This window comes from Tamandua tetradactyla, chromosome 20, assembly GCF_023851605.1.
Source record: "Tamandua tetradactyla isolate mTamTet1 chromosome 20, mTamTet1.pri, whole genome shotgun sequence".
Taxonomy (NCBI): Eukaryota; Metazoa; Chordata; class Mammalia; order Pilosa; family Myrmecophagidae; genus Tamandua; species Tamandua tetradactyla.
In genome coordinates, this window is record NC_135346.1 from 23,952,215 (window position 1) to 23,975,217 (window position 23,003).

Sequence of the window (23,003 nt, forward strand, 5' to 3'; positions counted from 1 at the left end):
TAGTGCAGTGCCTGGCACATAGGGAAGCTTCACACATGTTACCTATTGTCACCATTCTTGGAAATTATGTTTTGATTCCTATGCTTGATATATGCACAAATCAGTAAGGAATTTGATAGCATCTCTGACTGGTCACTTAGATTCAAAGCCCTTTTCTCTCTACCTTCTTGTCTTTCTTTCCCTACAGAAAGCACATTCTGAACATGCCAAAATGGCCATTCTCTTCTCTCAAATCAGAGATTCTTGGATAGCAGTTAACTAATTGGCAATCTATGTATTGCCAATACATAGAAAAAGAACATGAATTTTTAAAATATCTTTATTGAGACATAATTAATATACTATAGAACTTGCCCATTTAAAGTGTACAATTTACTGTATTCTTAGATATGTACAGCTAGCACCACAATCAATTTTAGAACATTTTCATCACCTTAAAAAGAACTCCCCTCCACTGCATCCTTTAATACCACCCCCCACCCCTGCTTCCCCAACCCCACCCTTCTCCCAGTCCATTTACTTTCTATCCCTATAGATTTCCCTATTCTGGATTTTCATATGAATGGAATGATAGAATAAATGTTCTTCTTTCACCCAGCTTAATATTTTCAAGGTTCATTCCTATTAATAGCTAAATAACATTCCATTGAATGAACATACCACATTCTGTTTATCCATTCATTCAAACAATATTTGAGTTGTTTCCACCTTTTGGCTCGTATGAAAAATTATTAATGAATTATGAATAATACTGCTATAAACATTTGTATATAAGTTCCTATGTGAACATAGTTCCATTTCTCTTGGATATATAGAATACCAAGCTTTTGAGCTGTGCTCCTTAATGGATTACCAACTCCTTAAAGAGGTATTACATCTTCCTGGAAAAACAGAATTCTAGAATTTTTCCCTTAAAGCATCATTTACAGTTACAGGCTTCCACTAGCTCAGTTCTCTTCTGCAACCACCAAGAGTATTTTCCCTCAGAAATCAATAAAATTGCCTCCATTCCTGCCGGGTCAGCTAAGAGAAATCCCACTGGCAGTCCATCAGGTTCCAAGGTACAGATGTTGAAGAGGTGAGCCAAGGCTCAGACTGTTTCCCTCCTGGCCCTATTTGCTGTTACAGTACTGAGACAACACATTCACGACCTCCTGGAGTGTCACCTTTGCAATCCATAGGAGAGAGGCTAGGACGGCTAAACCACAGCCAGGCTGAGTCTGATCTTTTTCTTTAAATCAATGATTCTTACACCTTAGTCTACCAAAGGACCTTTTGAGATATTTTCAAAACTTGTAGATACCCAGTCCATATGTCACACAATGCACATAGAGTGGGTCTGGTAGGGGAACTAGAAATCTGTATTTTTTAACTGACATCCAAAATGACTCGGAACATGTGGTCCATTCTCTGAGAAGCAAAGCTTTTCAAAGAATTTGAAGGAGAGATGCTTGGAAATGGAACACCTGCCCTAACCTTAGTGTGAATCATTCAAATCCCTTGGGATGGTATCACTAGAAGGTACCATTTATAAGTGAGCAGTTATCAAGTGCCAGCACTTTGGGTATATTTGCCTTGACACAGCCGGGTTATTAGCAGTGACACCCTGCCAGAGCTGTGTGATGTCTTGGTTGGGGGAGTTTAAGCACCTTGCCTAAAGTTTTATAGTGACTTAGATCCAAAGCTGGAACTCAAACCCACATCTCTCTGACATTGAGTCCTATGGTGCAATAAAGCAGAACTTCACAAACTTTTGTGTGCATCCCAATCACCAGGACAGGTTGTTCAAAGGATGACTGGGCCCCATCCCCAGGGTGTCTGATTCAGTAGGTGACAGGTGGGCTTGAGAATTTGCTTTTCCAATGATTTCCTGACTGGTGCAGATGCTGCTGGAGTTTGAGAACCACTACTCTTTTAGGACTGTGAACCCATCTTTTTAACAATCCTAGTTGCGCACCCAGAACAATTTACAAAAGCTTTCTTTGTCCTTCAACTATTGCTCAGCCAATAAGTCCATGACAAATAGCCAATGAAGTTGCTGTTGAGCCAGTTCCTAAGTGTCTTCAGGTGTTTGAAATTGTCCTAAGCCATCCTCTCTCCTCAAGCTGAAAGAGCAATTCTCTCTTTGTGATGACTCTTTCCTTAGAGTTCTTATGCTCTACCTTTTCTTTCTCTGCTTTAAAACTATTTATTTGTTGTACTGTGCCTCTATTCCAGGTAAAAAAGGGTTAGTAAAATGCTTTCCAATTAGCTTCATGCCACCAGATGCTAGGAGAATGTCTTTTTCCTCTCAGTTTGGTGACAGCAGTCCACCTGAGGCTTGGTTGTGTCCTTCCATTATGTTAATGGACACTGATTTTCTCCTGGGATTTCCTGAATTTACTCATACCAGGGCAAGCACAAACTGCTTTGTCAGAAGGGCGTATTTTAGGGCCTGTACCCTGTCACCAGGTGCAGCTCCCTGTTTCTTCCCAAGGAATTTCAGTATGGCCTGCTGAACTAGTCCCACAGCAAGTGGAGAGAACACCAGCCAGCGTCAGGCTAGAAAGATGACTCTGTGACCTTGTGAAGTTTCATAAAGGATATGACAACAGTTCTCTTGGGCAAGCTAAGACAGTAACCTCAGAGCCATAAGTCCCCAGTGATTTCATCTGTTCTCTCCTCATATGCTGTGTACATTCTACAAATCTCCATCCCACCAATGAAGCCACACCTTTGAGGTCCCTCCTTTTGCAGGATTCAAACCACATTTTGATTCGGTGGATCCCGTAACAATACTTCCACTGGATAACATTTCTTCACTTCGTAGGCCACCAGTCTGGAACATGAAAACAATCCCTGTCTCTTGCAAACCTTCCTAATGTTCCTTTGGGGTTATGTAATGGAGTAATGGAGAGAAGACCTGGTGCAAAATCCTTCCTGCTACTTACCATAAGCAACGGCTGTCCACTCTGAAGGTCAGCGTTCCCGATTGTCAAACAGAGGTATTTACACCTACTGTGTGGGGCTGTGTCCAGGACGGAACGAGATATATTTCATGAAGGTGCCTGGAAGGTTTAGACTCTCATGGAATAGTAGAATCTGAGCAACCACTACACACCTAGCTTCATTTCTCTAATCTTTTTCTTTGAGGGAAAACAACATTTGTAAATGGAAACAAAATTTGACTTAGAATCAGCCAAGTTCAGAGTGTACATCAGCGGGAAGCAGTTGAGCTTAATGGCTAATGACATGAGTTCACATCCCTGTTCAGCTGTTTACTAATGGTGTGAACTTCATGAGGTAGTCCACGTTTCTAACTTTCAGGGTGGTTTTATTTATTTTTTCATAGCGTTGTTGAGAACACGCAAGTGTTTTGTATTAGGCTCGTAGCATGATAATGCATAGTACACACTCAATAAATGAGAGCTATTTATACTGATAACCATTTTTGGATCTCAGACCCTTGTGTGAATTTAATGAAAGTTGAGGCTCATCATCCCCCAAATATGCAAATATATATAAACCACAACATTTTATTGTTTTTATAATTTTGTGTTATAATTTCAGGGAGTTCCTGGATTTCCATGGGGTCCAATTTATGGAAATGGGCCCCTATTATATACGATATAAGGTGTTTTCCACGTATTATATGAGTGCTCCATCAGCACATGGACTGCGTTTTACTCAATCCTCAGGTGACAGGTTTATGGTCTTTCAAATGTACCCTTATGACCAACTGATTGTGAAACCCCAGTGCAGCCTGGAAGCCCCTTGGCCTTTGCAAATTTGGTCAAACTCAGCCTGGACCCCAATTACATGGCCTGTGAGAGGGCAAAGCTTTTCCTAAAAGTCCCTGTGGCATTGTCCCTCCTGTTTATCTCTGGTTCCTCTTGGCCTCTGCTGATCTGTTTCATCCAACTGTCTGCCGTGCCCTGCGACACCGTATATATAGAATTCACCTCCTTTACTGTTATTCACAAGAAATACACACTGAGCATTTTGTGATTTGGTGAACAGTTGATTGTGAGTCAGCTTTTCATTCTTTTGACCCCTTCATCCTGTGTCCCCTCTTCCTCTCTGGCGTACCGAAAGGATTTCTCCCTTTGCCTCATCCATAGCATTCATAGCTAGGCCTGTCAGGGTGTCACTTTCTGTCATCATTAATGCTTTTTTTTTTTTTCAAACAAACACAATTCCTTTCCTAAGAGAAATTTTGTGAGACAATTCCCCCCCTCTTATTCGATATAAATGAATGTCATTTGTGACTGTGGTGTCTCATTCTTTTTTATTTCCCCAGTGCCTGGACAGGAACCATCACATAGTAGAAGCATACCTATTGACTGAGGTAGGAATGAAAGGAGGCAGGCAATACCCAATCTGGTCTTGCATTGGATCATGACTGCATTAACTAGCTCAGAGATTATTATCTAAGGTACTTGTCGTTCTATTTATTACTGCTGAGTAGGGTTTACCCTATGTTCTTTAATATCTAGTATCTCAGAGTTTATTCCCAAATCAATTTCTAGCCTTAAAAATGGATTGATGCTGTGGTTCTTTCTTTTTCTTTCATGAAGAAAGGGACATTCATAATTCATTCCATAATTCCCTCACATGTAATTAATGAGCTCACAGGGCAACCTCAAGAAGCCAGAAGCAGCCTGGCTTTAGTTTTACTTTCTGAGTTGTTCTTCTTTCTATTAAATTTACCTCTCCTCAGTCAGGGCAAACATTATTTTGTGACCCTCTATCTCGGGGAGTCATTTTTACTTCCCACAATTTTTTTTCCCTAAAATAGTCATATCCTCAGTTCCTGTGAGTTATAATCTTCCTCAAGTGGCTTTTTTTATTTTCAGAAAGAATTCCCTGGCACCTGGGAATCCTCTGCATGGGGTTCTGGTTAAGCCTCACCCACTGGATTACCCTGTCACATTGGGGATCACCCTCAGATGGAGGAAGCCTTGGTGAATCAAACAAACCAAAAAGGAAGGAGACAGTTGAAAGAAGCCTGGGGCAACTTCTTGTTTTTCTGGGGGAAGGAACTTGATTTCAGCTTTATACAACTACACTCTTTCTGCATCAACCACAGGGTGGGGCTGAGAAAATGAAACAAGGGTCTTTTCATTATAAAGTTGGAGTAATATGTTCAGATAGGTAAACTGTTTTGACTCACCAAACCCATAGCCTGTAACATAATTACTTATACAGGATGTACATCTGTCCGTACTTTGTATGTTGTGTAAATCCTTTGCAGGAGGGTCAGGAATTTTCATTTCTGTATCTCAAGCACTTAGCAAGATGCTTATCACATAGTTAGAAGTCAAACTATTCCTTGAGTTGACTTGGATTGGTGAACACTTTCTTGAATATATGTAGGGCTGAGGACACGACAGTGGCTGGCTACTTTCAAGATGTAAAAACGAAAACTGCTTTCCAAGGTTGAAAGAGAATTTGAAATATGAAAGAGGATCCTCCTCAGAGCCCTTGGAAGATTTTGGTGGGAAGATGTCAGATTGAGTTTTTCTTTGTGTCAAACACTACACTACATGATAAAGGTTAAATGAAAAGAAGACTCAGTTCTGGACTCCCAGGGTTCCATAATCTAGAAGGGTAGAGAGAGAAGTAAACAGGTAATTCAAAATATATGATGAGATCATATGAATTTCCAGCAGAGAATTAAGAAAAGTTTTCTTAGTGGGCTAGCATTAAAATGATGTTTGTATTCACTTTAAAACTACTCACAAGATAATGTTATATTGAAAAGCACAATAAAAATTTTATATAAGGGCTGTGTTTAAAAAAAAAAGTTTCACTCTCCCAACTAAAACCCTTCAACATTTCCCCCTAAGGGATTAAAACTGACCTCCTTCAGTTGAAAATCCCCAAGACCCTCCTTTACTGGCCACTGCCTCCCTTTCCAAAGTCATTTCTCCCACGTATCCTTCCTGTCCGCACACTACATCACACCCAACTGAAACTCCTTCAGAGCAGAAACAATTCTGCTCCCTCATTAACATTATTTCAGGGTAAAAGTGAAAGAATGTGACAAAGGGAGTGAAATTGTAATTGCATTTTCCCCAGTCCAACGAACCATAAGGTCTTCAGGCTTTTTCATCACCCCACTCTACTTCTGCTCCTTTCATTGAGAAGTCCTTGGGTTTGAAGCATCCCTAAATGAGAGAAAATTTGAGACTAAGTTATTCAAAGAAAGTCTATTTTCCTTTTGTTCTTGAGCTCTATTTTTTTAACCCTGTGTATCTTTATAGCTCACCTTCAACTACAATTGGAAACAGACATGGTTTTCTCCTTGACTGGCTTGAGATCAAAGACAAATGGGGAAGGTTTGAGGATCTGGAAGAAGTTTGCTTACGTTTTTAACCACACTCTGCATTGTGCCAGCCTTTTTAGCACAGGCAGGTGTGAATGTGGTGAGGAGAACCCTACCACAACTGTAAACAGAACAGTGAGAAGCTCACTAACTAAGATGCTAACATACAGACTTACATCAAATTCCAGATTCCACAAAGCTCCCCTGACCCTCTGTTAGTGATAAAATAAATGTTCCTCCAAAGTAAGCCCCTCCTTTGCCTTTCAGAATCACCTCTGCCCTCTCGACCTCATTGAGCAGGACTGATAACTAAACACATCACACCACTGAGCTCCTTCAAATGAACATGGGCATGGACCATCATACTACTGTCCCTTTAACATTGGGAATTTGGTCAAGCCCCCATGCCCAGCGATAAATGTAGAATGTGAGTCAGGCACCCTGACTGACTCATCTTTGTGTCTTAGGACCAAGTAACATATCCAGCCAGAAGGCTATTAATCAGCTGGTCTGTTGCACAAGTAGCTGTGACACCAAACAAAAGGGTCACTTAAATGGCACTGCACATGTAAAAATACAGTAGCTTCTCAGGAAGCCTACTGTACATAGCCAGAGTGGCTGTTCTACAGAGCAGTTTGGAGAGACAGTGGGTGATGTACACTCACAGTAGACCACTGCCAAACAACGATCGAAAACCCATGGCCCCAATTCTCTGCAGGACTTCACTTGTGCAGTAGGGAGAAGGCAAGTTCGGGTCCAGAGTTAAATTGCTTGGCATGTTAGTGCCGCTACCAAGGTCTTCATTCCCTGCCTTGTCCCATGCAATTTCCTGCTTCTCTGCTAAATAAATCTGAGCAAATAAATATTTAGAAAATTTCTATTTAGATACATGTTAATTGTCAGCCTTTCTATAGTGCCAGCACATGTTTTGATCTCATCATGACAGCCAGATAGATGTGGGGGTTGGGGCATTCCATGTGAGAATGAGAATTATTCTCATTAATTCAGCCTGCTGAAGGGACACCAATAGGTGAAGAGTTCAAGAGTTAGGACAAACTTAAAGAATTAGGTTAGATTATTTTCAAATTCCCACTGTCAGGAACTGGTTGCGGGGTTAGAGGGGAAGAAGGGAAGGGGGAGGAGAAGCCATGTGTCTTAGAGAACCCTGTGAATGTCTTAATCAATAGATAGGACTCTTGTTCTCTTAGCGTTTTCAAAATTAGAAAGCAAATGGGACCTAAGCAGGGCTTGCAAACCACATGTTCTTTCCTACTAAAGGTGAGGAGATTCTCCAGACAGAAGAATGTTCAGAAGTTATGACTGGTGTGGGAAAGCATTAATATTGGGTAGGGCAATGTCTCAGAAGAGACTATAAATGATTAAGCTGGAAAGCAAAGGAGATCACATTAAGCACAGAGAAGAAATATAGTTCCTTTGGAAATTGTGAACACAGGTAGGAAAGAATCATGTTGATGGTTAAACATAAATTCCAACTGATTCATTACCCCACAATTAATGTGATTTGAAATATGTCTACTCAAAGGTGAAATATTTATTTTTGGAATAAAGGAGATAATAGCCTTATTTAAAAAAAAAAAAAAGCAAAGGAGAATTGATTTCTCCTCAAGTGCCTTCTATAGTTTTATTTAATTCTGTGTACAAAATGTTAGAGCAAACTCAACAGTATCTCATTGCCTATTTATCAATTCCTACTCATCCTTCAAATCCTACTTAGAGCCCGTTACCACTGACCAAAAAATTGTTTCCCACCCTCCCACCTTAGAGAGTCCACCTTTTCACACAGTGGCCACTCTTACCACATTGAGTTGTCCTGTATTAATCTGCCAGCTCTCCTCTTGGATAGGGAGTTCCTTGAGTCCAGGGATTGGTTTCATTTATCTCAGGGTCCTCACTGTAACCCACAGTTTGGTACAATGCAAATATTTGGTATATCTCTGCTTGATGAATAAACACACTTATCACAGTACAGTATTTATTCTGAAATTTATGGTGGCCATGAATAAATATTGCCATGATTTTCTTTCTGGCCTGCGGGTCATGGGTTACTCTCATCTAATTAAATTGCCTCATGGAAGACATCAGTGAGTTGAAATAATTCTCCCAAAGCTAGAGAACTTGTTTATGGTCCAGCCAGGACAGGACACAGGTATTCAAAGACATAGGTACTCTTATAACCGCCAAAGCCTGGTCTTCTTCTTTGTCCAAAGAGTGAGGATAATCATATCTGCCTGTGGGGTGGTAGTAAATGTTTAAAAAATAAGATACTCTAGGCCATCAGAAGGATGCAAATAATAGTCATATTGTTACTTGTCTTCAAGGTTCATCCATGCTATTGCATGAATCAGAACTTTATTCTTCTTCGATACTGAATAATATTCCATTGTATGTTTATACCACATTTTGTTTATCCATTCATTGGGTGATGGACAGTTGGGCTGCTTCCATCCTTTGGCAATTGTGAATAATGCTGCTATGAACATCAGTTTGCAAATATCTGTTTGAGTCCATGTTTTCAATTCTCAAAGTATATACCTAGTAGAGGGATTGCTGGGTCATATGATAATTCTAATACTTACTTTTCTGAGGAACTGCCAAACTGTCTTTCACAGCATCTGCACCATTTTAAATTCCCCCCAGCAATGAATGAGTACTCTTATTTCTCTACATTCTATCCCAAACTTAAAATTTTCTGCTTTTTTTAAAACAATAGTAGCCATTTTAGTGGATGTGAAATGGTATCTCCTTGCAGTTTTGATTTTCATTTGTCTTCTTGCAAAGTGATGTTGAGCACCTTTGCATGGGCTTTTAGCCATTTGTATATCCTCTTTGGAGAAATGTCTATTCTAGTCTTCTGGTTGTTGTCTTTGCATTGTTGAGTTTTAGGATTTGTTTATATTCTGTATATTAAACCCTTATCAGATATGTGTTTTCCAAGTATTTACTCCCATTGAGCAGTTGTCTTCACTTTCATGATAAAGTCCTTTGATGCACAAAAGTTTTAATTATGAGGAGGTCCCATTTATCTATATTTTATTTTGCTATTTTGGGTGTGTGCTGGCTTGAAAGGATGCATGTCCCCTAGAAAAGCCATGTTTTAATCTAAATACCATTTTGTAAAGGCAGAATAATCCCTATTCAATACTGTATGTAATTAGATCATCTCCCTGGAGATGTAACCCAATCAAGAGTGGTTATTAAGCTGGATTAGGGAGATGTGTCCCCACCCATTTGGGTGGGTCTTGATTAGTTTCTGAAGTCCTACAAAAGAGGAAACACTTTGGAGAATGGGAGATTCAGAGAGAGCAGATAATGCTGCAGCACTGTGAAGCAGAGAGTCCATCAGCCAGTGCTTTGGAGATGAAGAAGGAAAACGCCTCCTGAGGAGCTTCATGAAACAGGAAGCCAGGAGAGAAAGCTAGCAGATGGCGCCGTGCTTGCCATGAGCCTTTCCAGATGAGAGAGAGACCGTGACTGTGTTCACCATGTGTCTTCTCGGATGAGAGAGAGACCCTGGACTTCATCGGCCTCCTTGAACCAAGGTATCTTTCCCTGGATACCTTTGATTGGACATTTCTATAGACTTGTTTTAATTGGGACATTTTCTCAGCCTTAGAACTGTAGACTAGCAACTTATTAAATTCCCCTTTTTAAAAGCCATCCTGTTTCTGGTATATTGCATTCCGGCAGCTAGCAAACTAGAACAGGGTATAAAAAGTGTAGCCAATCATTGCCTGATAAAAGATCCTGAACATGCTTCCCTATATTTTCTTTTAGAAATTGTATAGTCCTGTTTCTTATATTTAGATCTTTGATCCATTTGGAGTTAGTTTTTGTATATGGTGTGCAATAGAAGTCCTCCTTCATTCTTTTGCATATGGATATCCAGTTATCCAGCACAATTTATTGAAAAGATGATTCTTTCCCAATTGAGTGGACTTGGCAGCCTTGTCAAAAATCAACTGGCAGGGTGCATGGGTAGTTCAGTGGTAGAATGCTCACCTTCCATGTGGGAAACTCAGGTTCGATTCCTGCCCCTGCAAAAAAATTCACTAACCATAGGTATGAGGGTCTATATCTGACCTTTCAATTTGATTTCATTGGTCTATATATCTACTCTTGTGCAAGTAGCATGCTGTTTTGACCACTGAAGCTTTAAAGTTAGGAAGGGTGAGTCCACCAACTTCTTTCTTTTTCAAGATGGTTTCACTATTCAAGACCACTCACCCTTCCAAATAATTTTGATAATTGGCTTTTCCATTTTTACAAAGTAGGCAAATGGAATTTTGATTGGTATTGACATGTATTTGTAAATCATCTGAGGAAGAATTGACGTCCTAACAATATTTAGTCTTCAAGTCCATCAGCAGGGAATGTCTTTCCATTTATTTTGATCTTTGATTTCTTTTAGCAAAGTTGTATAGTTTTCCATGAATAGTCCTTTACATTCTTGATTAGATTTATTTCTCGGTATTTGACTCCTTTAGTTGCTATTTATATAAAATATTTTTCTTGATTTCCTCCTCAGAGTGTTCATTACTAATATATAAAACACTTCTGATTTTTGTATGTTGATATTGTACTCTGTGCTTTGCTGACTTGTTCATCCTCTCTGTTTTTTGTTTTTTTTTTCCTATTCCTATTTCATCGATTTCTGCTCTAATCTTTGTTATTTCCTTCCTTTGGCTTGCTCTGGGGTTAGTTTTCTGTTCTTTTCCTTATTCTTTCAGGTGGGCAGTTAGGTCTCTGACTTTTGATCTTTCTTCTTTTTCAGTGTATTTAGGGCTATGAATTTCCCTCTCAGCACTGCCTTTGCTGTATCCCATAAGTTTTTATACATTTGATTCTCATTTTCATTCATCACAAGCTATTTACTGGTTTCTCTTATAGTTTCATCTTTGACTCACTGATCATTTAATAGTGTATTATGTCCATGTACTTGTGGATTTTCCCATTTCTTGCCTGTTATTGATATCTAGCCCCATAACATTATAGTCAGAGAAGATGATTTTTATAATTTCAATCTTCTAAAATTTACTGAGACTTGTGACCTAACTTGTGGGCTACCCTGGAGAATGGTCCATGCACACTTAAATAGAATGTATTTCCTGCTCTTTTGGGTTGCAATATTCTATATATGTCTATCAGGTCTAGTTCATTTATCATACCTTTCAAGTACTTTCTTTCCTTATTGATCTTCTGACTTGATATTCTATCTATTTTTGAGAGTGCTATATTGAAGTCTCCAGCTATTACTTAGATGTGTATATTTCTCCCTTCAGTTTTGCCAGTGTTTGTCTCATGTACTTTGGTTAGGTGCATAAATATTTATGATTGCTATTTCTTCTTGATGGGGTCACCCTTTTATTAACATACAGTATCCTTCTTTGTATCTTGCAACAGCTTTTGACTTAAAGTTTTCTTTGCCCTATATTAGTATAACCACTCTAGGTCTTTTTTTGGTTACTATTTGCATGGAATATCTTTTTCCAGCCTTTCACAATCAATCTGTTTGTGTCTTTGGGTCTTAGGTGAGTAACTTGTAAACAATGTATAGTTGGATCATGCTTTTTTCGTGCATGCCTTTATTTTATTGCTCATCTACCCATTAACTGAATAAAGGGAGTGTTAGTCACATGGTTTTTACAATTACATGGTCATATGATAAAAGATATATAGTAATATAATCATTATCAAAGATCAAGTCTATTGGATTCCAGTTAAAATTTTTCAGGTATTTCTTTCTGGCTATTCTGATATACTAGAACCAAAGAAAAATATTTGTATGAGTCAGGAGTCATAATCATTTGTTAAATCCCAGTTTCTCAGTTACACCTTATCCTTCTTATTTGATCATTCTCTCAATCTTCAGGGATAGCTGGGCAATGACCATTTCAGCTTCTTCATTCTGGAAAGGAGTGCTGATCTTATGGCGAAAAAGAATGAAACAGGTTGATGTTGTTGGAGAGACTGGTACCTCTGGTTTTCAGGGCTTATCTGCCATAGGAACAATCTGGAGGCCTTAAGTATCTGGGAAAAAACCCAACTAACTAAGCAAAATATTGATAGAGTCTTAGATATTCTTTAGAGTTTTCAGGAATACTGTTGTCTGGAGTTGGCGTGCTATGGCAATTTGTAATATCTGGCTGAAACTTGCATAAAAGTAACTTCCAGAATGAACCATCGTCTCTATTTGAAATCTCTTAGCCACTGAAACTTTATTTTAATTCATTTCTTTTCCCCCTGTTGGTCAAGAAGTCATTCTCAATCCCATGATTCCAGGGCCAGGTTCATCTCTGGGAGTCATGTCCCACATTGCCAGGGAGACTTACTGCCCTGGGAGTCATGTCAGGGTAGTGAGTTTATTTGCAGAGTTGGCAGAGAGAGGGTGACCATATCTGAGCAAAAAAAGGGGTTCTCTGGGAAGACTCTTAAGCAAAATTATAAACAGGTTTACCTTTTATTGTAGAAATAAGTTCCATATGGGCAAGCCTCACGACTGAGGACTTGGCTTTAAGGTGGGAGTTCCTAATGCTTGAGAGAAGATCAGGAATTCTGCTGGCGGTGGTTGTGGGGAAATCATGCTTTTTAAGTCCATTCTGTCAATCTGTATATTTTGATTGGGGAGTTTAATCCATTAACATTCAGTGTTATTACTCTAAAGGCAGTTCTTCAGCCATTTTGTCCTTTGGTTTTTATATGTCAAATCTTTTTTTTGCCACACCTTTTCTTTATTGCAATCTCTTTTTTTATATAGTTGATCTTTTGTTATGTGTCTGGCTGATACTTTTCTCAATTTTTCTGTATATTTTAAAAATACTTTGCATTTGTATTATATTATATTATATTATACATCTTAACTTGGGATTTCATTATATAACCTATATATAACCTATATCTATAAGCTTCTAATTTGAAAGGATATCAACTTAGCTTCAATGGCATACATTCTGCTCCCATATCCCTCTGTTTCCCCTCTTTGTGTTGTTTTTGTCTCACATCACCTGCTTATATTTTGCATGTCCACTGCCAGGAAATATGCCTTTATCTTGTTCAATTATATTCTGACTTTTATAGGAATTAAAGAGTAGATTTCTATATTGAGGATACAGCATTATTGGGTTTTGCAATTACTATTTTTGTTACCTTTATGGAAGATCTTCATTTCTTCACATTATTCCAAGCTCCTCCTACCTGTCTTTTCCTTTCAACCTGAAGAACTCCCTTTAGTAATTCATGTATGGCAAGTCTTCTGTGGACAAAGTCTCTCAGTTTCTGTTTATCTGTGAACTCTCCCTCACTTTTGAAGAACAGTTTAGCTGGATAAAGAATTTTAGTCTGCAGCTATGGCAGGAAGGCCCCAGGCTGTGCTGTCTCTGGCAGTTTCCAAGTTGTACAGGACCCAGCGAGGGAGAGGGGTCCTGACCGGAGCTCTGGAATGGAAATATCCTACCTGGACTTGGAGATTATTATTATTTTTTCTTTGATTCAGCATTTGTGGATTCCTTCTCCAGTCTCTATCTTCCACCAGAGTTTCAAGCACGTGGGATTGTCCTTTTATTAGTTGATTCTGAGGGAAGACTTTTCCAGGGGATGTCCTATGCACTGTGTTGATGATACCACAGAGGGATTTAGGTTTAACAACAACACTTATGAGAATGGGAAATGGCCTATCTTGAATGGGCTTATCTTGCACACAGAGACAAGCTATATAAAGTAAAGGTGTCAGGTGGTCAAGCTGTAAGGAAGAAAACAATGTGGGTAGATGAGGAATGACAAGTGAAACTACTCACAATATCTGAGTAGCAAGGGCAGCAGTGAGACTACAGGACTCTCCATTGCAACACCAGCAATTATTACTATTGGGGACTGCAGGCCAGTGTCAACATATCTTTTGTTTTTATTTTTATTTTTCTAGAATAAACACAGGGTTTTGTGTTACTTTTCCTGATTTTTGATATTGGCAACTAGTTCAATGAAAAAAATACAACGTGGATCAAATAAAATACATCTGTGGACCATATTTCATCTTTGGACCCTCAATTTGCATCTTCTGTCTTAAAATCTGAATGACATTCATTAATGTTCTGGATAAACTTGTCACACCAGGCCCCCAATTTCTAACTCTGGATGAAGTAATAGAGTGAAAAGAGACAAATTCTTCTCTTGTAGTCAATTATATCATTTTCATTTGAAGTAATAGCTTTGGCTACGGCCCAAGGGTTCACTTCTGGAAACCAGCACTCTCTTCTTGCCCTTGTTAATGTTTTTAACTAATCTTGATGGAAATTAAACTGGTTTGGAACACATTGAAATGGCTACTCAAGGGCCAGTCCCAGGGCTTTGTAGAGCCTTCCTTACGAAGTGGATCCTAAATTGAAATTTATTCTCTTTCCATTTCTTTTATCTAGACTTCTCAGAGTAGGATGAGGTGTGACCATTCGACACAGCATTTCATTTGGCTAACAGAATCGGTGAGATTAATCTGTTCAGTTAACAAATGAAAAACACTTCATGGCAACATTGTAAATATTGTTTGGAAACATATTTACACAGCTGTTAAGAAGAATTATTTCACATTTCAACCCTTACTCTTGCTCTATTCATTTATTTAGGCAACACTATTCATTGAATGTCTATAACGTATTGGGTGCTATTTTAGCTGCTGGGATACCGGGGAGACTAAAACAGACAAGGTCCCTAGACCCCTGTAAGTATAAATCAAATATACCATAGTACATTTGGTGCTGCTTCTAATACATACATTCAAGGTGGAAAAGGCAGACAAATATAAAACTCCAGTCTACCCTATGCTCAAAAGTTCAAGAAAAAGACTGCTGCCATCCTGGAGAGACAGAGAAAAGAAGCACAGAAAGACGGAAAGAAAAGGGCAGTCAAGAAGTGAGAGCAGTGAAGAGAGTGAATGTAAAGTACCTGCAGATACAGGTGAGCCTAGACAACTCTTCCAGCCAGGTGGTAAGAAACTCCTGGGCTTTCTTTCATTCATCTCTGGTTCTCAGCTCTGTCTTCCCCAAATAAAAAATTGATTTGCAGAAATGGCTACTTTTGTGAAGTTGAACTTATGGTTCACTGTGGTTGTATTAGGAACCAACCTTCCCAGGCTGAGTTGAGTGAAAATGCTGATTGGAATGAATTAGTCAGTAAAAAATGTCCGAGTATTATTAACAGCTTAGTTTTAAGAGGCAGTAAGGATTAAACATAAGACTGAGACATTCTGGATGGTGTTTGCTTACCTAAACATCTCCAGCAAAAGAAACTTGACAATCTGGGTTCAAATATAGTTTGGTAACTGTTGTGCTGCTTGACTTTATCTTTCATATCATGCTTTTTCTGAAAAATGCCCTTGGGGAAAATATCAATATTTTGGCTGAGATCATGAAAGCAAAACTGTTTTCAAGTCAAATTCCCCCATCAGCTGGCTCTCCCAAGGCAGATTGTAGTGTTTATCTCAATAAAGACCAAATTAAACAGTCCCATGTACTTCTGCAGGCAAGCCTTAAACTGCCAAAGCCAACAAGCAAGGAAACTTTTTTTTTTAAAGAATTGAGACATATTTCTCCCAGATTACAAAGAGACATTTGACCACAGCTTTTCTTGTTCCCCTACAACTCTGTCTGCTAATAGGGAAATAAAAAATTTTTAAGACCCAACTTTATCAGGTCTAAAAATTTTTATTTTTCTGTTTAGATATACACTCATGAACAAATCATTGAATGAATTATCCCGATAGCCTTGTCATAACTACAAATCAATTTCACTTGAAATTTCTAAATAATTGAGAACACCATGCTTTATTTTTGCTATTTTTGTTGAGATACTTTAGCTTTTGCTTTCATTTAGTATGCATTGTACTATTTTATAGAACCTAGAAAAATTTTTTTAATATATGGGATTCATGGTAAATGACAACATCTGAATACTAAAAGATGGCTTCAGAGTGATCATTCATTGAAATACTGATTTGAACCCTTGTGGCCCAGGTGCTGAACATGACATTGACGATACCGTGATGAATAAAAATGGAAGTGGCCCTTACCCTATGAAGTTCATAATCTGTATGGGAGTTAGACAATGGAGACATTGTGAATGAAGAAGTGTGGAACTTAAGGGAGCGTAAGGGAAGGAACCTAGACCGAGAGTCAGGATGTCTCCTCCAACAAACTTCTGCTGAGACTTAAGTGAATAGAGAAAGGAAGAGGGAAGTGGGTGAAGCCAGCCTGGATGTTGCAGCCCACGTGCCATCTGACTGCAGCTGTGTGAGAAACCCAAAGCAAGACTAACATAAAAGCCATAGAGTTGAGCCCAGTTGACTCACAGAATCATAAGCAATAATAAAATGGTTGTGGTTTCAAGCCATTCAGTTTTGGGACAATTTGTTATGCAGAAATAAATAACCAAAACACGAGAGCTTCTATTTAGCAAGTAAAAGTGATCTTTGTTGATAGTGGATCCTGATATTTTAAGGGCCCAGATTAGCCTAAACTTGGAAGCCCAGTATGACAATATATGTGGCCCCCAGACATCCATTTCAGGGGAAGGAACAGGGTCTGAGGGAGAAAGCTTTATGTGTAGGTGCCTGGATATAGGAAAATCTGGTGGTGAAGGCATGGAAATCTGGTGCTTCTTCCTCAAACAGTCTTTCTAACCTATGTCCAAGATCCCAAGAGGCTAAAAAAAATAAAATAAAATAAACAGAAACTGCCTCTTTATAATTCCTCAGCCACTTTTGCCTTATGGAGGTTGGAACGATATCTGCCATCAGAGCTAGCTCCCCAGTGATCTAAAATAGCTGGTCAAAAGTAGCCGCCAGCCATCAGACCACACATCCATGAAGTTTGGAGGACTACAGCCCACTTTCACACCAGCAAGCTGCACCTGAGCCCAGGCTGCTGTCCCCCTTGCTGTCTGCCATGCATCTGAGGGGTGGACAATGGTAGCTATTGCACTAGAGGCTGAAATTCATGAGTATTTAGTGAAAGTCACTGGTCTCTTCCCCAATCTCTTTCCTGGATGTTATATGCTATGCCACTAGAGTCAAGAGTTTCAAAATAGTTCATTCAGACTGTTTCTGCCAGTTTAACCATAGTTTTGGTGGAGGTAATGATTCTTGGAGTGTCCTACAATGTTATCTTCTCACAATCCTCCTGTATTAATTATATTTTAAACCAGACACTAATGATAACCAAATCAAAGTTATTATACTTAAGCAGAAGGAGGCTAAAAGTATATTAAGAACATCATCCAATAAAAAATTAATACCAGTGAGGAGGGCTTATACATGATATGTGTGTGAGAGTGTATGTGTATGGGGCGGGGGAGCTAGGGGCCAATGCATTTGTGTGACAGTCTGACCTCATCCAGGAGTCAAACTCTCCCTTTGTGAACTGGAAACTCAATGACCGTGAAACTATGAAATTGCTAGTTTTGGATTTTTTTTCATAATAAGCAGTTTAGTGGGCTACCATTTTATTGGGAATATGGTTTGCTTACCAAATTTTGGCATGTTACTAATTGGTCTTGGTCACAGAACCAACTGGCAATTTGGTCACCAATGGCAAGATATTATACAATCATAGAATATTAGAATTTCTTCCAACCCTTATTAATATTAGTATTCTTCACTTTATAAATAGACATACATACAATATTTTAATTATACCTTGTTATACTTTAAAAAAAGGTTATTTAAAGAATTGAGGAGAATTTAGGAAAATAACCTTGATATTATAAAATCTTCCTTTGTTGATTGCTGTGATCAAGAACAAAAGGGGCAGTGTGACCGTGGCTCAGCAGGTAGAATTCTATCCTGCCATGCTCGAGACCCAGGTTCGATTCCCGGTGCCTACCCATGCAAAAAAAAAAAAAAAAAACAGTACAAAAGGAAGAAAAATACACTTACGTTTCATATCTGCCTTTGGAAATTTCATAGCTTCCTTCTATAATTGGTTGAAATTGGCCCATAATTTCCCTAAAATGTCTTTTATCAATGTTAAAACATGATAATCTATCTAGCATGCTTGACAATTAGTATAAAGTAGCTATTTTAAGGACGTTTGCAGAGAACGCCATGCTGTAATCAAGGCCTATACTAATTTATAATAGGATGGTACTCATGATAGTTGGCAGAAAAAGGAGAACTGGCTAACACGCTGTATTTTTTTTTTTCTGGGAAAACTGTTTAAAATTATTTTAATAACTGGGCTCATTATTTCAATATAGCCAAATATCAAAATATTCAGCTGTGAATACAAATAACGTGTGGACTTTATGCTTCTATGGCCTTTAAGGATATGGAACACCACAGTCGTCTGGAACCAGATGAATCTCAAAAGCAGGTTTTAAAAATCGCTCATGAACTCTACTCACTAAAGACTTGAAATTTTCTATTTTAATATCACATAATATTGACCTAAATCTTCATTTCTTTTATTACTTGAGAAAAGTACTGTGTAGGTTAAAGTCAATTTTGACAGCTGGCTGGATCTTAAATATTTATAATTTCTCATGTCATGTGCAGATCTTCAATTATCATTACGCATATTTTCAATCTTCAGTTGAAGAACATCACTCTGCCACTTGGCACTTAGAGATGGAGGCTTTGAAATTGTAATTCATTATATTATTTCAAGTTTCCTGCTCTGTATCAATGGAGAAAGTCAGACCCAGACTGTTGAGAAATATTTAAGATTTTCCGTTTCTTTGTGTTTGAACAAAATTTTGGATATTTCCCTAATGTCTAAATTTTTGTGAGATTATTGAGATAATTCCAAGGGGAAAAGTGTTCAATGTCATGCAAATTTAATAATTCATAGCTTTATGGACATTCAACGCTTCTTAGAGATTCATAGTTTAATGAATAATAAAAATATGATCTACTTGTGAAGCAAACAAAACAAAAGTGAATTTCTAGCACTGAAATATCAAAAGAAATCTACACCACCTTAAAGGACTCTGGCACTTTATGCCTAGAAGCCGAATTTGGAAACTTCCAACAGCTTGACTCCAAATTGAACTCTGAAGTATTTCCACAGTTTCTTAGCAAACAGCTACAAAATAATATAGGAGCAGCTTGACCTCGGCACATATTAATACCAAACAAATGGGTATATTAGGAAAGGAAAAATAAAACAATTTTTAGTTTTCCAAATGCTTCAATAAAAAAGCTTCTAAAGTTTTTTGAAATAATTCTTTTTCTTTCCATTTGTTAATGCATTTTGGTTTACCTGAAATTTTCACTGAAAAGTGGGACAAATTAATAATAATTGATTCTCTAAGTCATTCTGAAATTCTTAATTAAAAATATTTAAATTTCTAACTATGCAATGTACCATTATGGTAGAAATAGAACCATCTAAATTATAGAAAGATTGTTACATTTTTTTGAAGAGGCAATGCTCTTCAGATAACTGGGGGAACTCCCTGGATAATCCCTAATTGAAGGAGTTCCTGCCAATGTCAGCTCTGCTTGGGCAATTCTCTGCTATTAGCATCCAGGAATTAGTGTTTACTTCCTCTAAAGGCTATACCACTAGGGGCTCAGTATGGAAAAGTGAATCAACTACTGTTTTAAAGTATGAAGACATATTAAGAAAAAATATAATTAGGGAAGTCCTGCATCCTCAATTTAAGACCAGGTCCAGTTTTTAGTTCAAACCGGAGCTCTGCTGTAACTTTGTGGTCATGGAGAAGTGACTTATCTCCCTGGATTTGCTCCATCCTTTCTGGGTTGATACCAGTCTCTGAGAATTCATCTGGACTCTGGCTTCTGTGTTCAGAATAGCATGTACCGAATTCTTCTTCCTCTGGCATATGATCATACTGTTTAGATGGTGAGTCATTCCAATTGGCTGCTCCAAACAGCTCTGGGACTTAATTTCTATTCACGAATCATCCTGTCTTTTGGGATCAACTGAACCAGTTTCTCCAAAAGTTTTAAACTTCAACTCGAGAACATTTATTGTTTGTGGATCCTCTATACAACAATGACTATCCTAGACATATAAATCTAAATAAATCTGGTTTCTGTAACACCTGAGGGTTACTGCCATGAAAACAAATAACTGCAGCACACCGTGCTAAGTGCTATTTATGAAGCTGCTGGGAAGTAACAAAGAGAATCATGAGCGATCAGACTCAAATATTGGGCTCTAGGGCTTACTTGCCTTTTGTGTTGCATAGGTTTTGTGATTTCTCTGAATTTCAGTTACTCCCTCTATAAAACTGGGATAATCACATCACACACCTAATTGAGTTATTGTGAAGTCTAAATAAGATGACAAAATAGGCCTCTCTTCATGGTGCTTAGTGTATAGGCATATGTCATTAGGGGTCAACTACTCTTACATTTATACTGAATAATACTTTTCAGTTATCTAAGTGTGTTTATTAGAAGATTTTAAAGCTGACTGACTGCAGAAATCATGCAGCCCAATCATAGACACCTCTATCAGTCAGGGTCTAAAGAGGAGGCAGAAATCCCATCAGCTATTTGAACAATTAGAATTTATCATAAAGAATTGCTAACTAGGTAAAAGTTGCCAACTAAGTAGCCAAAAGGATTAAAAAAAAAAAAAAAAGAAAGAAATCTTGAAGGCAGCAACTGCAGGATGCAGCTCAGGATGCAGCTACTACACCTAGGGCAGGACCATCAAAAAGAGTCCATTTTAGAAGCTTGGTGGAGGAGCCCCAGAGCTGACACTCAGACTTCTGAGAAGAGAAAACTGCTTAATCTTCTTTGAGCTCAGAGGACGGACTCCGTGGGGCTGGCACCCACCTCTGAGAAGGAGGTACCGGCCGGCTGGTGCTGGGAATGATGCTTTTGAAGACGATGCAATAAAGCTGGTTTTACATATGTTAGAAAAACAGAACACTGGATTCAGCAACTGCTATTGGAGTTGCTGCTGCTGCCCGCATGAAGAAGCTACTGCTGGGACAACACTTCCATGAATAGGAAGGAAAGAAAATGCTATCTAGCTTCCTGGTTCTAGTTCTTACCAGAGTTAGTTACATCTTGACCTGATGTGAGATTCAAGTCAACCCCACGTCCTTAAAGTAAATCCTCCATTCTTATTTAAGCCAACTAGAATCTCTATTAATTGAAGAGAATACGTCTTAACTAATACAAATCATGTGAGTCAGAGAAGCAAAGTACCATGTTGTTTGAATGCAGTGTGCTTTAGACCAGACCACATCCTCCACGTGACCACACATTTTTAAAAATCCATGCTAAATGTTAGAATTATCTTAGGGAATACTGATAAAGGTTTTGCCTATATAAATTCAGACATGACCCCAGACACTGGCCAGGTATTTTTCTTGGATTCACTGAGATGGCATCTCTGAATGTGCCATGCACATGAAGCGATCAGAATAGCAACAGCAATTTGGAAAGACTGACTCTGACTCTTGCCAACCATTAGTCCCACCTCATACTTTCAGGGCTCGTAAATGAAATCCTAATTTCTTAAAGAGAATGACAGCTCTCCTTAAAGTGAATGAGGTAACAAAATATGTTCATTTTGCATGTCAGGTTTGGTGGCATGGTTTCTTTCAGCTGATGCTTCAATGCATCTAACTGTCTTGGCATCACTATAGTCAAACCTTTCTGGTGCCAAAAATGCCTGGAAAAGCCTGTTGCATATGCATAGCAGTACAAGTGATGAACATTCATCTGGAAATTGTGAGTAGAAAAATAATGGGTCCCCTATAACCATCAAGGAGAATTATTTTGGATGATTTATTAGGTGGGACATGCTGCTCAACACAAAATCTGTTTGGCACTAATAGAGGTAATTGGAAGAGAAAGCAACTAACAATGTGAATTAGCAGCACAGTGTATTAGTTAATCATTTGTTTTCCTTCAGTTTCCTAATGCTTTTCTGGTAGAGATTTCTCTGAACTGCAGGGTATGTGTGGGTAAGGGATGGGAGAGAGAGACATAGAAAAGGAGGTTGAAGCTAAACTAAAATAAAATATTTGGCTTACAAGACAACGAGGGATATGCTTAACATAACTTTTCCCCTTCTGTTCTTTTGTGTGTCTGAATGTACTTGTGTCTTAATTTTGTAGCTATAGGCACATGCACTGATGTCAGTTCAAAACTTTTTATAGAGACCTTTGGTACCTGTATTAGAAAATGCATAGTTTATCATCATATTATTTGTATTTTCATGGTGCTGACTCATACCACTTGTTTAGGTTCTTCTGAGATTTAATCTTGCCTGGATATATTCTTCTAGAATACCTCAGTTCATTTTATAAGCCAATTCCTTTTCTTTTTGCATCCTACATTTCACTTAGGATTGGCATTTTTTTAAGCATTAGAGGAAAATGCAATGATGACAGAGAAAGCCTTTAATTGAATCTGGATGAACGGGTCCCATCATATTAGAAGTCTAAACTGTTTAAGTCTGAACATCATAGAAGTTGTACCAGTCTGGAGGCAAAGAATTTGTGGTGTTTATTAGGTTTAGTTCCTGATTTCATGTGATATGAGAGCACCTCTGAGCATTTCCTAGGTGCTCTTCTGGATCTACCCTACCCTAAAAACCTCAACCCCAGTTGTCAACTTGGTGTGTCACAGTAGATTCCGAGAGGGTGGTGGTTTACAGTTCAGGGTTCACAGCAGCAGGGCTCACAATTCTTCCCAACATACAGG

General features: G+C 38.4%; 1 long non-coding RNA gene across 1 annotated transcript in view; it reads right to left on the reverse strand.

The window, feature by feature from the left end:
• Positions 1–6,055: 6,055 nt before the first annotated feature.
• LOC143664489 (uncharacterized) overlaps positions 6,056–23,003 on the reverse strand; it is a 57,613-nt gene continuing 40,665 nt past the window's right edge. The window contains exon 3 of the long non-coding RNA XR_013166443.1: positions 6,056–6,149. This is a non-coding gene — a long non-coding RNA (uncharacterized LOC143664489). The remainder of the gene's footprint in view (positions 6,150–23,003) is intronic.